Source organism: Quercus suber, unplaced genomic scaffold (genome assembly GCF_002906115.3).
Source record: "Quercus suber isolate HL8 unplaced genomic scaffold, Cork oak 2.0 scaffold_424, whole genome shotgun sequence".
NCBI classification, from domain to species: Eukaryota; Viridiplantae; Streptophyta; class Magnoliopsida; order Fagales; family Fagaceae; genus Quercus; species Quercus suber.
Genome location: NW_027069875.1, coordinates 140,752 through 167,470, shown reverse-complemented (window position 1 = coordinate 167,470; position 26,719 = coordinate 140,752). Strand labels below are relative to the sequence as shown.

At 37.0% G+C, this 26,719-nt stretch overlaps 1 long non-coding RNA gene across 1 annotated transcript; it reads left to right on the top strand.

Moving 5' to 3' along the window:
* Positions 1-11,490: 11,490 nt before the first annotated feature.
* Positions 11,491-14,461, top strand: LOC136062528 (uncharacterized). Its single transcript, XR_010624260.1, has 3 exons — positions 11,491-11,801; positions 12,927-13,016; positions 14,243-14,461. It is a non-coding gene; the product is annotated as an uncharacterized LOC136062528 (long non-coding RNA).
* The last annotated feature ends 12,258 nt before the right edge of the window (positions 14,462-26,719 follow it).

Sequence of the window (26,719 nt, the reverse complement as noted above, 5' to 3'; positions counted from 1 at the left end):
GATGGCTATACATTCCATAGTGTTAGAAATTTAGAACCCTTAAAACACAATTAGATTAACCTAGTTAATTAGCCAAGTGATTACTTAGTCAAAATTAAACAAATCTAGGTTAACACAAATATATCATATCATGCAAAGCAGCAGAAATATAAAGAACACAATGATATGATAACCCAGGAAACCACACGGTAAAAACATGGGGAGGATTTGACCTAGTTATCCTCAAGGTAAACCTGAATCCACTATGCGAAAGAATCGAAGTTCATACAAAAGGACTTACAAGCTCCCCGCTTGACTTCCTAATACTACGCACCAGTAGAACTTACTGACACGACCACGTGCAAGCTCCGAATCCACGGACTCCTTCTTTCTTGGATTCTCCAATCAAGATACAAGCACTCCCGCTTGTTTTTCTTTAAAATCCAATAGCAGCAACCTTGTTGATCATCAAGATGTAGATAATATCTCTACCTTGAAAACCCTAAGCTTTGTGCAAAGAAAAGCTCCTCAAAGATCTCACAAGAGATTTACACAAAACAGCAATATGGGCAACAACCTTAGAGAGGTTTGGGTACAAAACCCTTAAATACCAAAGAGGCACTCTAATCTCTCTAAAAAGCTCTGAAAACCTACCTAGGGTTAGCTTATGATGTCCTTTAAATACTGGAAAAAACGGCTCGCGATTTGGGCTTTAAACGAATAAGTTATGGCCTTTTTACTTTTGTTGATTTTGCTGATACACGACTTTCGATCGATCGAGTCTAATTTTTGATCAATCGAATCAGGCCGAAAGTCACTAATACTTCTGCAGCCACTCGATTCCAACTTTACATAAAAGACACAACTTTGAGCAAGTCTAAACAAGACTAAACATATTGTTTTGATCATAGTTTGCCAACATTACACATTAGAGTTCTAAATACATAAAATCTTAAATCTTTAGAACTTAACAAACTCCCCCTTTGGCAATCTGTGACAAAACACAAACTAAAAGCTCAAAGTTTACAAAGTAAAAGCCCATTACAAAAATAATGCTCATAACAACAAATCCAACCTAACTACTATCCATTAGTTGCAAGTGTAGACAGTAGCTCAATTGAATCAACCTGTATATTCCTGAAACACTAAACAAAACGCATAAATGCATGTGTGACAGAAAAACAATAAATCAACAGATATGTAAACTAACTCTCCCCCTAAGTTAGATACATCAAAAACAATGTTAACTCCCCCTAAACAGAACAAACAGGTCATCTATGTCTCTCCCTTTTTGTCATGTATTGACAAAGACTACCTAATCAGAAGGTAGACAGAAAACATAGGCAACAGAGTAAGAGAAAATAGAGACAACTCTCTCTAAGAACCACAAAGGTTAAAAAAAATTTCTCCCCCAATAAAAATAGGAAAAACAAAATAAGTTTTGGGAAAAACAGTTTTGGGGAAAAATAAAGGGGGGTGGGGATAAATAAAAAGACATAAACCAAGTTTTAAAAAAAAACTAAGTTGAGGATACATATGAAGAAAAAAAATATTCTCTCTTTCAATAAAATGCAAACATGGCACTATGTGACCCATAAACAGTTGCATGAGTAGAAAAAATATTTGCACATTAATTATCCATCATATCTTTTAAGAAAAAAATTTCTGTAGTTCACACATAAGAAATGGCATATACTAGAATGTACAAAACTCAAAATTAATCAATTAATTTTTAAATCAAGTTGAGTACCCAATTTAGCAAAGTGTATGCATGTTATGTGTGAAAAAAATGAGAGATATGACTGCAAAACTGCAAGATGGATACAAAAACAATGCAATGCATGTGAATCCTAAACACAAATGATGCATAAAAAAAATTTTGGTCAAAAACATAGAAATTGAAAATTTTTCAGTTTCGATCGATTGAGAATCGATCAAACATCAATCGAGTCAGGCAGACTCAAACCAAAAAATTTAATCGCAATTTTGATTGATCGAAAAACAGGTTCGATCGATCGAAAGTCTGGAAAAATCAGATTTTTGAAAAACAGACCATTTTAATGCAGAAACTCCTCAAAGCACATTGTTTTATAAAAAATGCATGAGTATGAGACGAAAAGTTTTTCAAAAACACTTGAATTTAACCTAGATCTTCCAAAATCAATATTTTCAATCAATTTGTCCTCAAAGCGCAAACATTATACACATTTTGCATTAAAATCAAGAAACTTTTAATCTTGAATGGCCACAGCAAAATCACACACAATATAATGTACCAAGTTTAGCAAAGAGTAATTTGTATAGTGTGTGCAACTAGCAAAAGCTTGAGATACATATGAGGTGATATGTGAATAGCAATCAATCACAAAGTCTACAAAATTCATCACCTAGAATTTAAAAGAGACTATCACCTAAAGAGTTACATCCTATAACTCTTACACCTCTTAGAACATAAGCTTGCAATCATATAAGTTTCTTGAATTTTGCCTCATAATGTACACACCAATTTTAATTATGTGATTTGGCATCAAGCCTAATAGTACACACTAATTTTAAGCATTAAGCAATTAAAGCCGAGGCTACACCTTATGTTATTTTTGTGCATGTGCTACACTTTCTCGAGCACAAAATTTTATGATATGCACTAAGGTGTTCATGATTGGCTAGTGAACAGTGGTGAGATGGTTATTTACGCCTTTCTCAAAAGGTTTAAGTCTAACAGTTAAAGACATGTGACTTCAAGATCAAGAAAAAATGATCAAAAACCATAAACATCTTTCCCATACAACACACATTACAAAGCTTCAACTAGTAAAGTGCAATAAATAAGCTCATCAAAGCTAAATAAGGTACATAAACTTGTTATGTAAATATAAAGTGGCCAACCTTGATTTTAAATCCATGATATGTAATACAAAACACAAAAATCTTTTTTGTTTAAAGGCAAATTTTATGACCAAAAACAAAAAGCATACACTATGCTCAATGATTAAAAATGCAAATGCAATGCATGACAGTACTTAACTAAGTTATAGATGGTACACAAACAAGAAATATCAATTTCTTAATTAACCCTTGAGTACATGTACAAACTAGTACATACTCACACGAAATCAAAAATAGCTTAGCATATGCATGACAGTACTTAACTAAGTTATAGAGGGTACATAAACAAGAAATATCAATTTCTTAATTAACCCTTGAGTACATGTACAAACTAGTACATACTCACACGAAATCAAAAATAGCTTAGCATACTATTCAAGTTTCTCCACAATGTCAAGTATGTTCTAAATCAAGAGAGAGATATCATAATTCATGTAATTCTCAAAAAGAAAAACTAGACACAAAATAAAATATTTTTGTCTTTTTGAAAATTTTCAATGTTTTTGGATTTTTTTTTAATAAAAACAAAACAATCAAAGAAAATAAAACAACAAAAAACTAAAACAAAACATGTCCACAAATAATTGAAAGAATTAAATCAAGGACAAGTTAGCAACACTCACGTTGGAGAATCTTTTCTCACCCATATAGCACGATTCTTCGGCTTTGTAGGTGAAAATCCATGTGAAGCAGAGTGTATTTGAGGGATTACACCAATCTTCTGAGAAAGACTAAAATCCTGCAAATTCCTTTCACAAGCCAACAAGCTCAAATTTTTCAAAAGAATATGAAAAAATTTAGATGGATTTATGGCAGAAGAAATATCATCACATATCCTTGATTGAAACAAAGAATGCTTAATTTTCAATTTAAGACAATTAAGACGAATGTGACCACGAACACCACAAAAGTGGCAAACATGAACAAATTTAGGAACATCAGTATTCCTAACAGCAAATCTAGTCTCAGATTTTGGTTTTTGCCTCAACAAAGAACAGTTTGGTCTAATATGACCAACAACACCACAAAAGTGACAGGTAGGCACAAAAACATATTTCTTTTGCACACTAGCAGCAGGTTTAGACATAGGTTTAGAAACTTCAGCGTTAACATCAGAACTTTTACCTTTGTCTAACCTAGAAAAATAAGCTTTTTCTTTATTATTCCTCTTAAAAGGAGGGATATAAACTTTCTCAGTTTTAGGCTTAAGAGAAACAGAGACACTTTTGTTATCAACAACAGGCTTGGTACTAGTCAAATTTTCAATTTTATTTTTAGATTTAACTAACTCTTGTTCCAAGCTTTTCATCTTCTCATCTTGAGAGGAAATTTGAATTCTCAAAATTTCATTCTTTTTATTAGACTCATCTAATCTCACAATCAAATCCTCTTTTTTAAGATTAGCCAATTTTAACTCTTCTTTAAATTTCTTAGCAATTTTCAAAGATATAAATAATTCCTTACGAAGAGTTTCAAAAGCATCAAAAAAATCAACAGAAATAATAGTGTCCTTTTTATTCAAAACATCACAGGCATCAATAAAATCAGCAGAAGCATAAGCAGAAAGATACTTCAAATTATCCATGATAATAGGGGTCAAGGATCAGCTCTTAGATCAAAAGATCTAAAACAGAAGAGTTACCCGCTCTGATACCACTTGTTAGAAATTTAGACCCCTTAAAACACAATTAGATTAACCTAATTAATTAGTCAAGTGATTACTTAGTCAAAATTAAACAAATCTAGGTTAACACAAATATATCATATCATGTAAAGCAGCGGAAATATAAAGAACACAATGATATGATGACCTAGGAAACCACACGGTAAAAACCTGTGGAGGATTTAACCTAGCTATCCTCAAGGTAAACCTGAATCCACTATGCGAAATAATCGAAGTTCATACAAAAGGACTTACAAGCTCCCCGTTTGACTTCCTAATGCTACCCACCAGTAGAACTTACTAACACGACCACGTGCAAGCTCCGAATCCACGGACTCCTTCTTTCTTGGATTCTCCAATCAAGATACAAGCACCCCCGCTTGTTTTTCTTTAAACTCCAATAGCAGCAACCTTGTTGATCACCAAGATGTAGATAATATCTCTACCTTGAAAACCCTAAGTTTTGTGTAAAGGAAAGCTCCTCAAAAATCTCACAAGAAATTTACACAAAACGGCAATATAAGCAACAACCTTAGAGAGGTTTGGGTACAAAACCCTAAAATACCAAAGAGGCACAAGAGGTACTCTAATCTCTCTAAAAAGCTCTGAAAACCCTACCTAGGGTTAGCTTATGATGTCATTTAAATACTGGAAAAAATGGCTCGCGATTTGGGCTTCAAATGAATAAGTTATGGCCTTTTTACGTTTGCTGATTTTGCTGATACGCGACTTTCGATCGATCGAGTCTAATTTCTGATTGATCGAACCAGGCCGAAAGTCACTAATACTTCTACAGCCACTCGATTCCAACTTTACATAAAAGACACAACTTTGAGCAAGTCTAAACAAGACTAAACATATTGTTTTGATCATGGTTTGCCAACATTACACATTAGAGTTCTAAATACATAAAATCCTAAATCTTTAGAACCTAACACATAGTTTTGCTGTGCTTATGCTTTGGTTGGTTGTGGAAGTTATCTTTATTTTCTTCAACTTATGTATTATTAGTCGCTAATCTGTGCGATACATGGGAAATCTATTGGCTATGAAAAAAAAACCAACAATAAAAGAAGAATTTAAGTTATCACATATGCAATGTTGTTGATAGTGCTCAACAACCTTAAAAACTTTCGTTTTATTGCCTTAGTAAATGGAACATATCAAGTAAAAAAATTTATATAAAAATTAGGATTCCAAACACCTAATATCCTTAATTATCCAATAAATATTGCAGTGTTAAAATAACAATTTGTAATCAATTGCAAGACAAAAAATGTTTTTCATAATTTTTTGTGATTTTTTTTTTTTTTGCAATTTTAAATAACTTTTTGTATCTTCTTCTTTTGTTGCTTCATAGTAGTCATTGAATAACTCATTTTGTTTTCCTTAAGTGTAGATGTTGGTGTGAGTTGTGTATTGCCTTCAACATCAATTTTTTGTAACTTTGTAGAATCACTATTCTGTTCACTTGATAAGTTGCTCTCACAATCATTTGTAGTACCGCTAATATAAGCATGTGAATGTAATAAAATATAACATGTAGAAGTAAAATACCAAATTAATAATTTTGCTATATTAAATAAATACGTGCTTTTGTCATTTTATCAAGCTTAAATTGCTTGGTCAAATTCTATAATAGAGTTCATAGTCATTTAGTTCTAATGGGAAAATAATTTTTTTTTTCCATTTAAAATTTTCACTTGTATAGGTAGGTTGAGCTCTTCAAGAACCTAAAAATATAATTGTAGGGATAAGGGCCCAAAATTATATATTGGGCCTTGGGCCTTATTCGAGGATGAGGGAACGTTCGAGGAAGGGGAAGTAATTGTAAGGGATTCCAATTTTTAAAGTCTCATAAGCCAAAAACGTATGGAGGAGTGGTTCGAGGAGGAACTCCTCCTCGGACATGATGAATGCAACTCAAATCTGTATTCCAAACGATCAAGGCAAACTTCCAGGAGGCTCCAGCAACAAGGACGTGCATCATACATGTACAAGAGCGATGGGAACTCAGAAATATTTAAGGAAAAGCTGCTTCCATCGTATTAAATGCATTGTAGCTACTTTTTGGCCTCATTTATGTGAAAAAGACTCTTGAACAGTGTAGTCTTGGCTATCGCAACTCACAAAAAGCCAAAGAGGGTAACTGATGAGACAGACACTCAAGTAAGGACACAAATGATCAACAAGTGTAAGATTAAGATGGTCCGAATGGAGCTATATAATGTGAGAGACTTTCCATGTGAGGGGAATCGGAAAATTAGAGAAAAGAATATTGTAGCAATCAAAGTTGCACTTATAACCAGTTTTATTGATTTATAATAAAATTGGCCTCCTTGGACAGAGAATTCGTTCAGTCCTATGTGCTTTATTTTTGCTTAATCATCTTCTAAATTCGTACTAGTCATTGCTAAGTTCATTAGAGCTTAGTTCTTTAACCCACTCTCTACAAATTTATTGTACTGGGCTCATTAGGCCAAGATCCCATACATCTTGGGCCTAGATTGCAAAACGTGTCCATACAATTGGCATCGTCTGTGGGAAGAATTTGTGCGATAGTGAGTGCAGTGGTTAACTATGGTAGGTTCAGGTCCACACCAAGCAGAATCTTTGGGATCCAAGTGTGGCGACCCTTTTGTCAACCTCGAACGGAAAGGTGATCACGAAGGAAGCGTGCATACCACACATACCGAGAGGAGCCAACCTCGAGGAGGAAGCCATGTCTCCCATGCAAAGAGTAACAAGGCCATGCAACTGGAGATTGACCAGTTGAAGAGAGAGTTGCGCCACGCATGGCGAAGATGAACCCCTTCCAGCTCTGACGCTTCCTCTGTTGATAGAGAGGATGCCAGTTATAGGCGAAGGTCGAAGACCCCACCCAGCAAGTCCTCCTCTTACGAGGAAGAACATCATCACAAACGTAGTTATAAGAGTCCGTCACGCAGAAGCCTGGGAAATGATGCTATGAGCAAGGCGTTAAACTAGATTTCCAGGTCACCCTTCACGCACAAGATTGAGGGTACAAACCTACCTCGCGGTTCAATCAGCCAACGTTCACCATTTATAATGGTCGAACAGACCCTGTGGAGCATGTGAGCCATTTCAACTAGAGAATGGCCGTCCATTCCAAGGACAAGGCCTTGATGTACAAAGTGTTCCCCTCCAGTCTAGGACCCGTGGCCATGAGGTGGTTCGATGGCTTGAGGGCAGGTTCCATAGACTCCTTCCGGGAGCTTACCCAAGCATTTGGCTCTTGCTTCATCACTTATAGCAGAGTCCCTCAGCCTTTAGACTCCCTACTGTCCTTATCCATGAGAGAAGGGGAAACCTTAAAAATGTACTCGGATAGATACTGGGAAATGTACAATGTGATAGATGGTGATTTTGACGACGTTGCCATCAGCACTTTCAAGAGTGGCCTCCTAACCAAGCACGGTTTAAGGAAGTCCTTGATAGGAAAACTTGTCACCAGTGTGCACCAGCTCATGGAACGAATTGACAAGTATAAGAGGGTTGAAGAAGACCAATAACAGGAGAAAGGTAAGGTGAAGGTCATCCCTCAGGAGATGAGGGATTTCAGGTCAGATAGATACAATAATGAGCAACCAGGGCTTGCTAATGCTCAGGCAGTCAATGCACTGTTCCGACAGCTGGCGCATCAGGTTCTAGAGAAGATTAAGAATGAGCTATTCTTCAAATGGCCAAACAAGATGGTAGGAAACCCTATGAGGTGCAATCAGAGCATTTATTGCCAATATCACCAAGACCAGGGGCATACTACAGAAGACTATAGAAACCTGTAAGACCATTTGGACCAGTTGGTTCGGGAAGAAAAATTGAAACACCTCTTACTAGGGGTGTGTGCAATTCGATAAGGGCGGTTTTTTTCCAAATTTATTACCGAACCAGTAGAGATCGGTTTTTTCATAATTGGAACGATTCACACCGCCTAGGGTCGGTTTTTTGACCTATAGCGGTGCGGTTTTTTGCGGTGTGGTTTAGTCAGTTTGGTCGGTCTGAAATATTAGAAAAAAAAAATATTTCTTTAATAATAAAAAAATTGGGCTTTCAAGCCCAATATCAATATATCAACCTGTTCAAGAAACCTGTGCCAAATAATTCATGAAACCTATGCCAACCTAGTCAAACATAAAACAAAAGAAAAAGAAAAGTCAAATTAAAAAAAAAAAAAAGTAAAAATGCCAAATAATATTTTTCTACCTCTAGGTGAAGGATTGAAAGCGTGAACTCTCAATCTCGTCTCCCTTAAAAATTAAAATGCTGAAGAAAAAAAAAAACGTTAGTGCTTACTACTTAGTAGACTGTGACAAATAAGTGTTGAAAAATTGATAACAACTAAACTGACAAGCATTATAATTGACAAGAATTAACTATAAGCAAGAGAACATTATAAAACTACACGGTATAAATTAACTAAACTGACTAAATAAATAAATAACTAAAAACTGACTAAATAAATTAACTGCACGGTATAAATTAACTAAACTGACAAGAGTAATCATATGAAGTATAGTCCCCACTTCTTATCCAATGTCCTAATTCCGAAAGAGAGACACTCTCTCTAGACTCTTCTCAGAATCTCAAAGCAACACTCTCTGCTTTGTACAAACAAATGTTAATGGCAGTTCTTCTATGCTTTCTACACTCCATCTCTAACTCACAACTTCCCTACTGAACAACAACAACTTGCACGCACGCCTTTGTCCAATCTTAGTACCTACAACTACAAACACAATCTCTCTCACTCTGTTTCCATTAAAACCAAAAGAAAGGGGCTGATGGCTTACCATGGTTTGCCGCGGGCCTACGGTGAGTTGCTGCTGCGAGGCATGACTCAAGCCGACAATGTAACACCCCGACCCAACTTTAAAATTAAACTATGTGTTTAAGTGGTTAATTATTATTTTAAGCCACTTTCTTTTTATAATTAATAGAAGAGTATTTAATAAACATATTATTTTATAATGCCATTGAATAAGAATTGTAAAGATTATAAATAATTGAAATGGCTATTTGTATTATAAACATATATACTTAGTATGTGCAAAACTATATTAGGTGGTTAAGTTATGAGATATATATATATATATATATATAGTTGTTGATGTTTTAACTATGTATGATGCATGAGATATTATAGTAGAAATTCCACACATGCAACCAATTGAAATTCAACACATGTAAAGCCAAAGTTTCTCGCATGTTCACACTCTTAAACTCAAAGATCAAACATATGGCCGGTCATGCACTCACCAGGCTCCATCTCAATTCTTCTTTGACTTTTCTCAATCTCTAGGACATCCCATAAACTCTCTTGCTCTCATTTTCCATGGTTACACATAAATCAGAAATTTCAGCTCACTTTGCTCTCTTTTTCTCTCAAGGAAAGAGCTAGGAAGCTCTCTTAAGTCCCTTTTGTCAAACCCATGGGTCCACACTTTGAAAGAAAGACAAGACTCCATCCTATTTCTTCTTCATACTCTCTCAAAGCAATTAGAACATATATGCACTTTTAATGTGATGGATATAACTTTATAAAAGTAAGGGTATATATATTAAAAAAAAAAAAAAAAAAAAAAAAAAGCAAAAATGCCAAATAATATTTTTCTACCTCTAGGTGAAGGATTGAAAGCGTGAACTCTCAATCTCGTCTCCCTCAAAAATTAAAATGCTGAAGAAAAAAAAAATGTTAGTGCTTACTACTTAGTAGACTGTGACAAATAAGTGTTGAAAAATTGATAACAACTAAACTGACAAGCATTATAATTGACAAGAATTAACTATAAGCAAGAGAGCATTATAAAACTACATGGTATAAATTAACTAAACTGACAAGAGGAATCATATGAAGTATAGTCCCCACTTCTTATCCAATGTCCTAATTCCGAAAGAGAGACACACACTCTAGACTCTTCTCAGAATCTCAAAGCAACACTCTCTGCTTTGTACAAACAAATGTTAATGGCAGTTCTTCTATGCTTTCTACACTCCATCTCTAACTCACAACTTCCCTACTGAACAACAACAACTTGCACGCACGCCTTTGTCCAATCTTAGTACCTACAACTACAAACACAATCTCTCTCACTCTATTTCCATTAAAACCAAAAGAAAGGGGCTGATGGCTTACCATTTTTTGCCGCGGGCCTGCGGTGAGTTGCTGCTGTGAGGCGTGACTCAAGCCGACGATGTAACACCCCGACCCAACTTTAAAATTAAACTATATGTTTAAGTGGTTAATTATTATTTTAAGCCACTTTCTTTTTATAATTAATAGAAGAGTATTTAATAAACATATTATTTTATAATGCCATTGAATAAGAATTGTAAAGATTATAAATAATTGAAATGGCTATTTGTATTATAAACATATATACTTAGTATGTGCAAAACTATATTAGGTGGTTAAGTTATGAGATATATATATATATATATATAGTTGTTGATGTTTTAACTATGTATGATGCATGAGATATTATAGTAGAAATTCCACACATGCAACCAATTGAAATTCAACACATGTAAAGCCAAAGTTTCTTGCATGTTCACACTCTTAAACTCAAAGATCAAACACTTGGCCGGCCATGCACTCACCAAGCTCCATCTCAATTCTTCTTTGACTTTTCTCAATCTCTAGGACATCCCATAAACTCTCTTGCTCTCATTTTCCATGGTTACACATAAATCAGAAATTTCAGCTCACTTTGCTCTCTTTTTCTCTCAAGGAAAGAGCTAGGAAGCTCTCTTAAGTCCCTTTTGTCAAACCCATGGGTCCACACTTTGAAAGAAAGACAAGACTCCATCCTATTTCTTCTTCATACTCTCTCAAAGCAATTAGAACATATATGCACTTTTAATGTGATGGATATAACTTTATAAAAGTAAGGGTATATATATATATATATATATGCGAGTGTAATGTGATATTATTCTTTGTGGAAAAGTGTGAGTGTGACTGCAAGAAAGTTGGAAACGTGGGTGGTGAGATTTTTCCTAAGCTCCACACGTATTCCACCCAAAGTCCCCATCTCTTATCCCCTTTTTGCTGCCCCAAAAGTCTTCTCCTTATCCTATTTTCTTGGTTGCATCAGACCAGAAAGTCCAGCGCTCTTTCTCTACTCCTTTTTTTTTTTTTTCTTCTCTCTTTGCTCTTACACGGCAGCCTTCCCTCTGTCACCAAAACAAAATATCCCTCTCTAAAGAAAAAATTAAAAGGTTAACACTAAAATTTCAGCTTCAAAGTTTGGGGGTAAGTAATCAAAACTTCCTTTGCTTATTTCTACTTCTTTATCCTCTATCCTGATTTTAGAGGCTGAACTATGATTCTGTTTTAGTGATTTAAAAGTTTGATGATTTTGTGATCAATTGAATGCTTATTAACATATTTTAATATGTATACTATATTTATAAAAATATCCAAATGAAATTAAGACCTATTGCTATTTGTTGATGATTTTGTAAGAATGTGTACTGAAGCTGTCTCTGTGACAGATTTGATGTTTACAACAAGAAAAATATGTATTAAATCATATTTTGTGAATTAGGATTCTAGGAGTAGTTTTTATGAATTATAAGACACACATGGTTGTTATGGAAGTGGTCTCACAGCATTTGGATGAACATAAAAATAATGGTTTAATTTTTAAGTTGCAAGAAATTCTGTCAGGACAGATTTGGGTATGCTGTCTTCCGTGATTTTTAGTAAATCATAGGTTTATGCTTTGATTCTGAAATTTTTATGATATATACTGGACATATAGGGGAGTGGTTCTGTAAAATTTCATGACAATTTGATGTGTTTGGACAGCCCATTTGTAAATACAAATGGGGCATATGCGGCTGGAATAGAACAGTGAACAGTAAGGGACATGCCTAACTTTGAGGATTTAATTCTATAGCTAGGGTGAGTGTTTTGAGCTATAATTTAATATGCTTGTCTTTTGGTATGTCTCAATCATAGATTAATTTTGTGTAACTTGTTTTGAGGTTTAGTACTCAAATGAAGGGTTCTAAACCATGTGACGGCTGTATTTATGAAGCTGTTTTGTCCAACGTGTTGTATGTTACCATATGGATGTATATGGTTACATGACCATGCTTAAAGGATTCTATGTTATGCATGCATTATTGCCCTAATCTCAAAGCATCTTTTGAAATGAAGTTGGCTTTTCTAAAGATATGAGATTAATGTGAGAATGTTGGTTTCTTTATGATTTAGTACATCATATTGTATGATGAATGTGTTTTATGTTTGTGGGAACCTCATTGAGGTGGGGATAGGATTTCCTTGATTATAAGAGATAGGTTTTGAGATGAATGTGTAAGTTTATGATAAGGAGTAATGGATAGTGATAAGCTTTGATATTTGGTTTAGGTGCTACCAGTTCCCCAGGTCTAAGCTCCTTCGACTGTAGGCTCTCGGTTCCTCTGCTATCAAGTAAGGGATAAGTTATATGAGCATTTGGTAAGTCATGAGGTTATTTTAAAGTATATGATGCATTAAAAGGTTTTGATTAGAGATATGACATATAATCATTATTCTGACAAAGATATGTTCGTGAGCTTTCGAAACCTTATGTATATGATTTAAGCATATTGATGCTACTAATTCCACGAACATGATGTTTAACGAAAAGAATGGAAATGCTATTATTATGAAATATTATGCAAAATAAGAAATTCCAATATGATGTAAAGTATGAAATGTTTTTGGGTTATGTCCTCTGGTGATCTGAACTCTGCTAGTAAGGGTTAATTACTAGCTTTCTATGGAAAACGTTATCTGATTGGCTATTATAAGTGGGACTGGCTTTGCTGTACCCGCACCTTGTTGGTTACGACCAACTTGTAGGGGAAGCCAACCTACCTACATGGTTGGAAGATATGTATTATGATGTGATCTCGGGAATACTTGGCGTTGTGGGGAATGTTGGATGCCTAGCACAGTGGTGCTAGAAGCCTCCCAAATAAGTACAGACTTATCAGATACGGACTAACCAATAAGTTATTTATGAACAGCTATATTATGTTATTAAGCATGAGAGAATGGTTTTGTTTAAATGCATTGTGAAAAGTTAAAAGCTCTCATGAAAAGAATAAGTTTCTGATGAAAAGAAAGTTGTTCATTAAAGATAAAAGTTTTTGAAGTTCTGTTGTGCTTTAAAAATAAAGAATCTGATGAAAAGGATTTAGTGTTCTATAAAGATAAAGTCTCTGATGGAAGTACAAGTTTACGTTAAAAAGGTTATCGGATATCTGTTCTTTATGAAATGTTAAGCTTTATGATTATGAAAGTTATAATATTTTATGAAAGGAAGTTTATGAAGGAAAGTTTTATTATTCTTTAAGATGCTTCCAGTTTAAGACAAAGTTATCGATTATCTGATTTTAAGTTAAAATGGTCATTTTGTAATGAAAATATATATATATATAGTAACTTTGTAAGAAATGAAAGAAATTCAATCTGAAGGGCTTTGATAATATTATTCTGATAAGAAAAGGGAGAACAATTATTTTATGAAGAGCGTATAAGTTGTTATTATAAATAGTATAAAATACTATGCATGAAAAAGGGGTTCTCCTATCTGAATAATTGTAAAATGAAATGAATTGATTTACATGTATTCTTATTAAATTCTCATATATCTTACCTTTACTAAGCTGTATAGCTCACCCCTTCCACTCTTTCAGTCAACAGGTTTTAATTTGGAGCAGAGGGAGCCTTAGTCGAGTTTTGAAAAGAGCTAGTTTTAGTTTTAAAAGTATAGATCCCAAATTTGCAATTCGATGTTTAGTTTTGTAGTATTGTGTATTTGAGGATCTAAAGAAAGTTGTGTACTTTATAGTATTAAGAGATGTATTATGTGAGATTCAGAATTTGAGTAACTAGTAGATTATATTATTCTTCGAGTACAGTGTAGATGCTCTGAATGTCAAGTGAAAAGTTATTTAGAGAAAAAGAGAAACAAAAATGAAAAGAAAGAGGAAAGCTTTTGTAAAAGTTAAGTTGGTTCTTGTTAATATCAGGTTTAGGCTTGATATTAGCATGCCGGTCATGGTCACCAATCCGGGTATCATGTTTGGGGCATGACAGACAACACCGCAAGAGAATAGAGGCGACTGGCAAGAGTGAGAGAGAGAGTTAAGGGTCCCGAGGTGCGAATAGAGTGAATTTATAGTGAGGTATATCTAAAAACAACATAAAACGGTGCCTTATATATATATATATATAATAACCCAATACGACAACGTTTTAGTAAAAAATTTAAAATGGATACACACCTAAATGACGTCGTATCCCTAATCTGAAAATATTTCTCTATGTCTGTTTGTATCGGTTCGGTTCGGCTCTACTTAGTGCGTGCTTTGTGTCTTCGATGTCCTTACCGCACCAACATCGGAGCTCCGTTCGCGTTCCGATCGCTAGCATCGACTCTGTCGGTCGGTGCCAATGGCGGTGCAGTCGGTGTTGTCAACTCCGGTGATGGTTTGCACACTCCTACCTCTTACATCATTCCAGCGGCCAGGAGAGTCAGACTGGCTAGAAACCACGGAGAAATGCCCTTTCGAGACCTCCATTAGGCATGATAAATGTCATCTTTGCCAAACCAAGGAGGATCAGATCATGTCCTTCCAGAGTGATGTATGTGGTTTGGCTGACTACTGAAGACCCCAATCTAGAGCCGAAGAGGGCTAGAGCGAACACCCAACCAATACTGGGTTTTTTAGAAGAGGATAAGATCAGAACCATACAACCTTATAATGATGCTTTGGTGGTCACGCTCAGGATCGGGAGGTATGATGTGAAGAGGGTGATGGAGGACCAAGGTAGTGGTGCCAAGATAATGTACCCTGACCTGTATAAGGGGCTGCGCTTGAGACCCGAGGACCTTACACACTACAGCTCACCTTGGTAAGCTTTGATGGGAAGATTGTAATCCCGAAGGGCCAAATCAGGCTAGCCATGTAGACTAGTTCAGAAGTAGTGGAGGTGGACTTCATCGTGGTAAATGCCTACTCACCCTACACAGCCATTGTGGCTAGACCTTAGCTTCATACCCTAGGAATCGTTTCTTCTACTCTACACCAGAAAGTGAAATATTCATTCAAGGGTTAAGTTAAGGAGATCCTGAGAGATCAATCTATGACCAAGCAATGCCTGGTAGCTGCCATCGGGCATCAGTCCGAGGCCGAGTCCTCGGCCCATGTCGAAGGGGGCTTATAGCAATTAAAAGGTTCGACGTTGCCTGTCGATGGGTCGAATGAGGAGGCGAAATGTGAAGGTTTGGTAAATATTATTGATGATGATTCAGAGAAATTCTTTCAGATCAGGGCTCAACTACCTCTTCTAGAGAAGGAATAACTGATAAAGTTTCTCAGGAAGAACGTTGATGTCTTAGCATGGAGTGATTATGAAGCCTTGGGGGTGGATTCAAGCTTCATCTGCCACCATTTAAATGTTAATCCCTCTATCACTCCCAAGAAGTAACCTCCTCAGTGCTCGTCCAAGGACCACTCTGATGCTGTCAGAGATAAGGCGAAGAAACTAAAGCAGGCAAGGGCTATCAAGGAGATATTTTACCCTGAATGGTTGGCCAACACAATGGTGGTAAGGAAGAAGAGTGGGAAATGACGAGTGTGTGTGGACTTCACAGATCTGAATAGGGCTTGCCCAAAGGATCCCTTCTCTATGCCTAAGATAGACCAGCTGGTGGATGCAACTGTAGGCCATCCTCGGATGAGCTTTCTAGACGCCTTCCAAGGATACCACCAAATACCACTAGCCCTAGATAATTAGGAGAAGACAGCTTTCATCACTCCCACCAGAAACTACCACTACAAATTAATGCCGTTGGATTTGAAGAATGCTAGGTCTACCTATTAAAGGATGATGACTAGGATGTTTGAACCGCAGTTGGGCCAGAGCATTGAGGTCTATATAGACAACATGGTGGTAAAAAGCAAGGTAGTGTCCAAGCACTTAGGGGATCTCGAGAACATCTTCTAAATTCTAAAGAAACACAAATTGCACCTCAATGCTTCCAAATGTTCCTTTGGTGTGAGATCAGGCAAATTTCTGGGCTACATGGTAACCCATAGGGGAATTGAAATTAACCCCGACCAGATTAAAGCGATCAACAGCTTACAACCACCTCAAAATTCCAAAGAAGTCTAGAAACTGACCAGAATGACTGCTATCCTGAACCAGTTTATCTCTCGATCGGTAGATAGGTGTAGACCTTTCTTCCTACTGATGAATAAATGGAAAGAGTTTGAGTGGATCGAGGAGTGTGCCTTGGCCTTCCAACAGCTTAAGGATTATCTCTCTCGACCTTCTATCATGTCCAGCCCTGAGGTCGATGAAGTCCTGTTCACTTATATTGTTGTGGCCCCTCATGCTGTAAGCTTGGTCCTAATACGAGTTGATGGCAGCACACAAAGGCCAGCCTATTATCTGAGTAGGTCACTACATGAGGCTGAGATCTGTTATCTGCCACTGGAAAAGGCTATTTTGGCAGTGGTACACGCCATACTCAAATTCCCTTATTACTTCCTAGCATACACGATTATCATCCTAACTCAACTTCCACTCAAAGCTCTGCTCTGAAGTGCTAATTACACGGGAAAGATTGCTAAATGGACCACAATTCTAGGGGCTTTTGACATTTAAAGGTCAAGTCCTCATGGATTTTGTGGCAGAGTTTGCTGAATCCCCATTGAAAGAAGAAGCAAAAACACAACATATGGATGAAAAATCAGTTGGCATGATCTCCCAACAGGGTCCTTTATCCTGAAAAGTGTACGTTGATGATGCAGCAAATCAGAAGGTTTCCGAAATAAGGTCAATACTAGTATCTCCCGAAGGTATCACCATCGAGAATTCATTAAGATTGGGATTCTCGGCCACCAATAATGAAGCTGAATATGAGGCGTTGCTGATAGGAATGGCCATGGTCCGAAAAATGGGTGAAAAGGCTGTAGATATGTTTTTAGACTCTAGGTTGGTCATCGGCCAAGTGAAAGGAGAATTCGAAGCGAGGGACTAAAGAATGCAGGGGTACTTGAGTCAGGTTAGACACTTACAATCAGAATTCGAATCTTTCAGCCTATTACACATCCCCAAGAATGGAAACACACACGTCGATTCCCTAGCCATGCTCACAACCTCCTCGGCACAGAGCTTACCTCAGGTTATCCTTGTAGAGAACCTATGCAAGCCCACAGAGATGAACAAAGAGGTGGTTCATGCTCATCAAGTTAGGGTGGGGCCTAGCTGGATGGACCCCATAACACTGTTCTTAAAAGAAGACACCCTGCCCAAGGAGAAACCAAAAGCAGACAAGGTACGTAGAAAGACTCCTTGGTTCTGGCTGTTCGAAGACCAAAAATTATATAAATGCTCATTTTCTGGGCCATACCTGCTATGTATACACCTCGAGACAATAGAATTACTCCTTGAGGAGTTACATGAGGGAATTTGTGGTAGCCACATCGAAGGCAGATCTTTGGCGTACAGAGCCATCACTCAAGGCTATTGGTGGCCAAATATGCAAAGGAAAGCACAAGAATATGTAAAGAAGTGCGACCAATGCCAAAGATTCGCACCAAACATACACCAATCGGGGGGAGCCCTAAATCCACTGTCTAGCCCTTGGCCATTCGCTCAATGGGGCTTAGACATAATAGGCCATTTCCCTAAGGTAGCAGGGCATAAGAGATATTTGCTGGTCGACACAGACTACTTCTCGAAGTAGGTCGAAGCCGAGCCTCTAGCAAACATTAGAGACGTAGATGCCAAGAAGTTTGTATGGAAAAACATCGTCACATGATTCGGAGTCCCTCGTACCCTCATCTCGAACAACGGCCTTCAGTTTGATAGCAAATATTTCAGGAGATACTGCTGTGACCTGAGAATTACAAATAGATATTCTACCCCTGCTTATCTCTAAGGAAATGGACAAGTCGAGGCTGTTAACAAGGTTATTGTAAGCGGACTCAAGAAGAGGTTGGATGATACGAAGGGAAAATGGGTGCAAGAACTGCCACACGTTCTGTGGACATACCGAACCACACCTCGGAGGTCGACAGGGAAGACTTCTTTCTCAATGACATATCTAGCTAAAGTCGTTATCCCTTTAGAGACTAGCTTCCCAACACTAAGGATAAGTACTTTTGACCCGAGTAATAACGACGAATTGCTGGAAAAAAGCCTAGACATGATTGAAGAGAGGAAAGAGAATGCAATGGTCCAACTGGCATACTACCAACACAAGCTCAAGTAAGGTTATGACGCCAACGTAAAGCTGAGACCATTAGTGCCTAGTGACTTGGTGTTGAGAAAGGTTCTGGGTACTGCGAAGAATCCGGCATGGGGAAAGCTAGGGCCCAACTAGGAAGAACCATATCACATCACCTCGGTGGCTGGTATCGGCGCATACTTTCTAGAAGACTTAGATAAGCATGTAATACCACGCCCATGGAATGTAAACAACCTAAAAATGTATTATTATTAATGAAAGTCTCTTTTGTATATATGTTCATTTATCAAAGGTAGAATACTTCTCTTTTATAAGTGTTTAAACCAAACCACAATCATGCCTGAAGTCCTCGGGCCAGATGCTGTGGGAAAATTCACACACAATGACATCTTTTATAAGTATTTAAATTGAACCACAGTCATGCTTGAAGTCCTCAAACTAGATGCTATGGGGAAATTAACACACAATCACATCTTTTATAAGTGTTTAAATCGAACCATAGTCATGCCTGAAGTCCTCTAACCAAATGCTATAGGGAAATTAACACACAATGACATCTTTTATAAGTGTTTAAACTGAGCCACAGTCATGCTTGAAGTCCTCGAACCGGATGCTGTGGGGAAATTAGCACAGAATGACATCTTTTATAAGTGTTTAAACCGAACCACAGTCATGGTTAAAGTCCTTGGACCAAATGCTGTGGGGGAAATTAGCACACAATGACATCTTTTATAAGTGTTTAAACTAAACCACAGCCATGCCTGAAGTTCTCGAACTAGATGCTGTAGGGAAATTAGCACACAATGACATCTTTTATAAGTGTTAAAATTGAACCACAATCATGCCTGAAGTCCTCGAACCAAATGTTGTGGTGAAATTAACGTTCTTAGGATCAGCAGCCTTGGAATGGATATCATCAGCTTTGGACTTAGCTGCCGCGTCCTTGGCCTGGGAGACCATATCCTTGATTGTAAGGGAGTCCTCGGAGGGCTTGTCCTTCACTGGAGGTTGAGCCTCCTTACCCACCTCAGCCCTTTCAAGAAGGGAAGCTTGGGTGGAAAGGAGTTGCTCAAGAGGAGGGTCTACATCTAGAATTTCTCAGATATCTGCTAGGAAGAAAATGTTCTCGACCCTCCTCAGCTCGGAGTCTGCAGGAACTCCCGCCCGGTCCATTGCTACTCCTCAGGACTCAATGCAGTAGTCCCTGCACACTATGGCCACCTCCTCTACGAGCCGAGTCTCCGTGTCCTTTCACCCCACACTCATAGGATGCCGTCACTGCGGCCTCAGCAGCTTCCCTAGCCACCTAAACTCCTTGACTTTTTGCAGCTCGGCCTTGAGATCCAAAACAGCTTGCTTTTTTGTGGCCAGTTTTATCTCGGTTATATGCAGTTGTTGGCGCTAATCCTCAGCTTACCTCTGAGCGGTTTTTAGACCCACCAAGGCACTCAGGCGAGCCTTGTCCACTTCTTTTAGCTTCTCAAATAGCTCAGCCTGCTCCTGCCTTAGAGCTTCTAGCTGCTTCTCAACCTCTAGCTTGGAGCTGGCCTCAACCTTAACTTCTTCATGAGCATTCCTGACCCACTCCTCAACTACATAAATTTGCTGGGTGATCTGCATGAAAATAGAAAAAGGGTCATAAATGATACACACATACATAAATAGACACATTGCTTAGTATTTAATGAAAAAGGATACCGACTGACTTACCATGGCAAGGTCCCTCTTCAATGACATGAAAAGGTCAGGTTGCCTGATATGCCTAAGACCCTGCATGGCTCTAGGCAGGAGGAGGGGCTGCTCTAAGGCCTCGGCAAGGATGCCGGCATGCCCCTTTGAGACTCCCAGATTATAGCGTCCTAAGAAATGGGAGCACCCTCCACCTCTAGCCAAGGGGCCTAAGAGCACTGCCCTTAGCGCACTTTAGCCTCACCCCAGCTCTCCATAGATTGGGCCCTTTTGTCCTGGGGATCCTTGGCTTTCTTCTGTTGCTTGGCACCTTTTAGACGTGCCACCTCACCTTCCTCCAAGTCCTCTACTGGCCTTTTCTTCTTCAAGTTTGGATCGGCCTTCAGCCCAAGGTTAGTAAGGAGTTGAGGGGGAGGAGGAGGAAGATTGGGAGTAACCTGGGTTTTAGGAACTTCTTTAGAAGTCAACCACCCTTTGTTGCTGCTGGCCATTAGGCCCCTCAGACCAATTCTTTGCTTTAGGTCCATGCCTCCTTCTTCCTTAGAGCTAGTGTCTGGCCAAGCGACTATTAACCTTGGATGATGGAAGGCGAAAAGTCTTTTAGACCCAATCTCAGAGTTCGAGAGCTCTACTAGCCTTTCCGATGCCCCTTCCTCTTCTCTGAAGTGGAACTAGTCGATCTCGGCGTCTAAGGAATGGTGGGACGAAGCTGACTTCTCTCCCAGAGCAGCTACTTGTTGTGGAACAGGATGGGGTGGCAGCACAAAATGGGGAAGGTCTCTTCCAAGAACCCAGGCTTAGAAACGTCTATTCGAGTAAGCCTAGGGCTACTTGCTCTTATCACTTAACCCTCGTCCTGAAATATACGCGACAAGGGCTTGTAATCTAAGATCAAGTGAGCAGCTCGCAACTGTCCGTCTTCACTTGCGAATATTTCTGACCTCAGCAAGTAGTTGAGCCCTAGAACGTTGACGTGGCTAAGTTTCAGAAAGACGTGATCTTTATCTGCAAAAACATCCGAAAAGGAAATTGTGGTCAGATCACTGACAACTATTATCCGAGGAGACGAATGGCTTGGAACGAATAAAAGAAAAACTTAGAAAACTAAGGTCCCTTCCAAGGGACTTGGTCTTGGGGTACCCCACCTGGTGTTCTCACCTTAACTGGGCAGTGAAGACCATCGTGCCACTCCTCGGAGACGACCAGGTAATCATCCTTCAAGCCTTTGTTGGACTTGGGAAGGTAGGATATCAATCTCACCTTTTTGAATCGAGATTTGAGGTAATATCTCCCGGCGAGAGAATGGTACTCATAAATGTGAGCGACATCATGCCATGTAAGCCTAAGATTCATCTGGTCGTTTAGGGCATCTACACACCCTAGGACTTTAAACATGTTGGGAGCGCACTGATAGGGACATAGCCTGTAGTTGAGCAGGTAGTCTCTGGTTATACCCCCTATAGGAAGTGTCATTCCTCCCTCTATAAAGGCGATCATTAGAATGACAACTTCACCCACCTCCGTGTTGGTAAGTATTTGGTCTTAGGGATAATATTGAAGCCCACTCCCTGTGGGATACGATATTTGGCCCTAAAACCCTCCAAACCAGATGGAGAATCCACTAAATGCTTAAATCTACCCATCTAAGTAAACGTGGATGACAAGGAGAAGGTTTTCTAAAAAGGAAGAAGGCCGAGAAACTCAGCCGAGGAGAAAAAGAAAGTTTGAAGAAATAGATACTTACGAAAACAAGTGTGTGTCAAATCTTGAACTTTTGACAAAATCTTTTGGTAATGTCCTAAGGAAAATAGTCTAGGAGACTTGGAAATGTATGGAGCTTAGTGAGTTGGAGTGCTTGAGATCTCTGGAGAACTTAAGAATTCGTAAAGTAAAGGGAGAAAGATTTCCTTCAGCGCCTTAAATAGAGGGTGAAAATGAGTGGGAATTATCTCGCTCAAAACTCCTAAAGAAAGATCAGCCGTTGGATCTACTCTTTACTGTTAGATTTGGGGAACAAGGTGACGCCTAGAGCATTTAATGATGCCTCGTGGGCTTCAAAGCATCAATTGCAATTATGGGGTGCGTAAAATAGCACTCTCACATGTGTGAACTAGAGAAATAAATGGTTTTGTCTCTTGAAAATAAAAACCCCACTTTTTCTCCTCGGATGAAAGAGAAAAGCCAGAGTTTTAAGGGGCTATTGTAGGGATAAGGGCCCAAAATTATATATTGGGCCTTAGGCCTTATCCGAGGACGAGGGAACGTCCGAGGAGGGGAAAGTAATTGTGAGGGGTTCCAATTTTTAAAATCTCATAAGCCAGAAATGTATAGGGGGTGGTTCGAGGAGGAACTCCTCCTCGGACATGATGAATGCAGCTCAAATCTATATTCCAAACGATCAAGGAAAACTTCCAGGAGGCTCTAGCAATAAGGACGTGCATCATACATGTACAAGAGCGATGAAAACTCAGAAATATTTAAGGAAAAACTGCTACCACCGCATTAAATGCACTGCAGCTACTTTTTTGGCCGTATTTATGTGGAGAAGACCCCTGAACAGTGCAGTCTTGGCTACCGCGACTCACAGAAAGCCAAAGAGGGTGACTGATGGGATAGACACTCAAATAAGGGCACAGATGATCAACAATTGTAAGATCAAGATGGTCCGAAGGGAGCTATATAATGTGAGAGACTCTCCATGAAAGGGGGATCAGAAAATTAGAGAAAAGAATACTGTAGCAATCAAAGTTGCACTTATAACTAGTTTTACTGATTCATAATAAAATTGGCCTCCTCACCCAAAGAATTCGTTCAGTCCTATGTGCTTTATTTTTGCTTAATCATCTTCTAAATCCATACTAGCCGTTGTTAAGTTCATTAGGGTCTAGTTCTTTAACTCACTCTCTACAAATTTATTGTATTGGGCTCATTGAGCCAAGATCCCATACATCTTGGGCTTGGATTGTAAAACGTGTCCATATAGTAATATTTTTAAACAAAAAGATTATTGTATAGTCATTTATAATAATCAAATATTATTATTTTAAATAGAAAGACTATTTAATAAAGGACTTGTTTAATTCTTTGCAATGCATTAAATAAACTTATAGATCATAAAAATATCATTATAAATTAATAGTAACTGATAACGCACCTAGACTTTAATATGTTCAATATAGTGCTCTTAATCTAACTTCAAAATAAATTCTATAAAATAGGAATATAATTTTTTTAATCAAATTAAGAAAAATAGAAAACTATTAAATTCATGAGAACCTCCTAATATCATAGAATAAAGTGAACAAATAACAATGCTATTTCCATTCAATGACACATATTTTGAGTATATCATGGTTTTGAAACCTAGACTGTTCAAAGAACCAAAGAAGGAAAAAGTTCAATGTTTTTAAGGTCAGATCGAGGTTCAATCAAGGTTGAATAGTGATGACATCATAATTAACTTAATAGTTATTTAAAATATAATTAAATATATTAAATTATTATAAATAAAAAATTGACTAAAATAATTCAAATAAATATAAATACCATCTTTAAAATGTATTTTTTATATCACAACTTTCATTATAGTGTTTCAAAAATCAACAATAAAAAGAAAAATTATTATTTAACATTATACTATCTAGATAAGATTTATATAATAAATTAAAAAAAGTCTACAACATTGTATATTTTTATGCAAATGTGTATAATATTATATATATTTTAATAAATATATAAATTATTATACATATTATATGCATTTGTTTAATTTATGATATAAATCTTAAATTTACAGTAACAATATATGAATTTAATATGCCAATACATGGGTTTGTAGTATTAGCCATTAGGAATCAAAGTCCAATCAAATAGACCTTTTTGGATATACACCACTGTTAGTTTCTTTAAGGCATTCTCCCTTCTACCTGTGTGTGTTAAAATACTTAGTATTAAAAACAAAAGTCCGGTCAAATCCAATAAATAATGCAGTTAAAAATGCAATGAAATGAAAAAAAAAAAGTTTTAAAAAATTTCAAAGCAAATGAATGGCGGCAACGTGGCCACATGTCCAACTTTTTCATAGGAATGGGTTAGTGTCTACCATAGTTTGGTGGTAGACAACTTTATTGGAAAAGAAAGGTAGAAGTGCACTTTTCGTCCCTATGTTTTGCCCCAATTCCTATTTTGTTCTCTACATTTTATTTTTACCACATTTAATCCCTATTTAGAAAAATGTCATCCATTTTAGTCATTTCCTCAAATGCCCTAATAGCAAACTCCTAGGTGGCAGACGGAACCATCAAAATAATTATAAAAATTTTATTTTGGCAATAAAAAATTCCACATCAGCATCTAAATTTAAAGAAAAAAAATTAATTTATCAATTTTAACTAAAAAAAAATTAAAAATAGAATTAAAAACCAAAAATCACATGAATTGAAATCTAAGTATGTCTTGAATAAGAACAATAAGAACACAAACCCAACTTTAAGTACAAGAAGAACATTTTCCTTTATTTGACATTTTTTTTCTTAGAAAACAAACACAAAATTAAGCATACACAAACCCAAAAAATTAAAATAAACCCAAAAAATTAAACTCACCCTCCACTTCCACACACACACACTCTCTCTCATGGTTCAGCTTCTCCCTTTTGCTCTTTCTGGTTCGGCACTTTAGCTAAGAATGGCAAAATTGGACACGACTCATGAACTTGACATGACACGACATGAAATTAATAGGTTATGGGTTAAGACTTAATGGGTTCGTGTCATATTCGGATTGACACGACTGACCCGTTTAATAAATGGATTAGGTTAGTATCCATCACATGGAACCTGTTTGACCTGTTTGACCCGTTTAATTAAATGACATTTTACCGATATACCCTTCAAACTCTAGGTATATAAACTTCTTAATTTTTGTGGTTTATTTTTTTTTTTTTGATATATTATGATTGATTATATGTGATGTTGAGATATGCTTTAATTTTGAATTATTATTTGTAATGCAGTTACTTATTAGTTCTAATTTTTATATAAAAATATTTATTTGTTTGTGTTTTCATAATTCATATCAATTTGTTTAATACTAAAATTATTGCTATTATTTTTGTTTTGATAAAATCTGATAAACGGGTTGAGACATGACTGACTCATTTAATAAATATGTCAGGTTAGGATTGACCTATATAGTCTAATACTCATGACTCGACATGACACGAACCTTACACGCGAACACAAATTGCCACCCCTAACTTCAACCTCTCATTGAGCTCAATCCCACCCATAAGAGATGAGAGGGAAAAAGAGAAGGAGGAACTGAAACTCAAGTGGACACGAACAAGAAGAAATCATCGACAGAGAACTTGATGTGAAACCCATAGACCAAGCCCAGAAAGGACTCACTGCTGTTCGTGGCTGTCGTGGTCAATGACAAAGGATTGAAGCTTGAGGAGCTTCGGCTTGGGTTCCTTGCAATGAAACAAAAGTAGAGATTAGAGGTGGTGGATTTTGTGGGTTTGGAGGTTTCAAATTAGTGGTTTGAGTTGAGTTTCAAATCGTTGGGTTTCAAATCGGTGGGTCGTTGATTATTGGGTTTCAAATCATTGAGTTTTGTGTTGGTTTAAGTTGATTTTGTGTTGGTTTCTCGGAAAGATAAGAAAAATCATACTTTTTCCTTTCTTCTATTTTCTTTGGTGCCTGAAAATTTGGGTTTTGAGTTTAGTGTTTTTGTGTTTGTGGGCCAAAAATTCTGGATTTGAGTTTTGTGTTTGATGCTTTGGTGGTGTGGGGGTTTGATTTTTTAGATTTGTTCATGTTTGATTTTGTGTTGATGTGGATTTGATGCTAATTTTTTGGTTTTTAAATTTTTTGGGTTTGTCTTCTTGTTTAAATGTTTAATGTGTTCATGTTTAATTTCTTATTCATGTTTAATATGATGTGGATTCGATGTGTAATTTTGTGTTTTTATTTTCTGGGTTTGTGATTTTTGGTTTTTAATTTTGTGTTCTTAAATCTGTATTTGTGGGTTTGTGTTCTTATAGTTCTTGTTCAAAACACACTTTGTGCAAGACACACTTAGATCTCAATTCATGTGATTTTTGGTTTTTAATTTTTTTATTTAGTTAAAATTGATAAATTAATTTTTCTTTTAAAAAAAATTAGATGCTAACGTGGCATTTTTTTAATGCCAAAATAAAATTTTTATTATTATTATT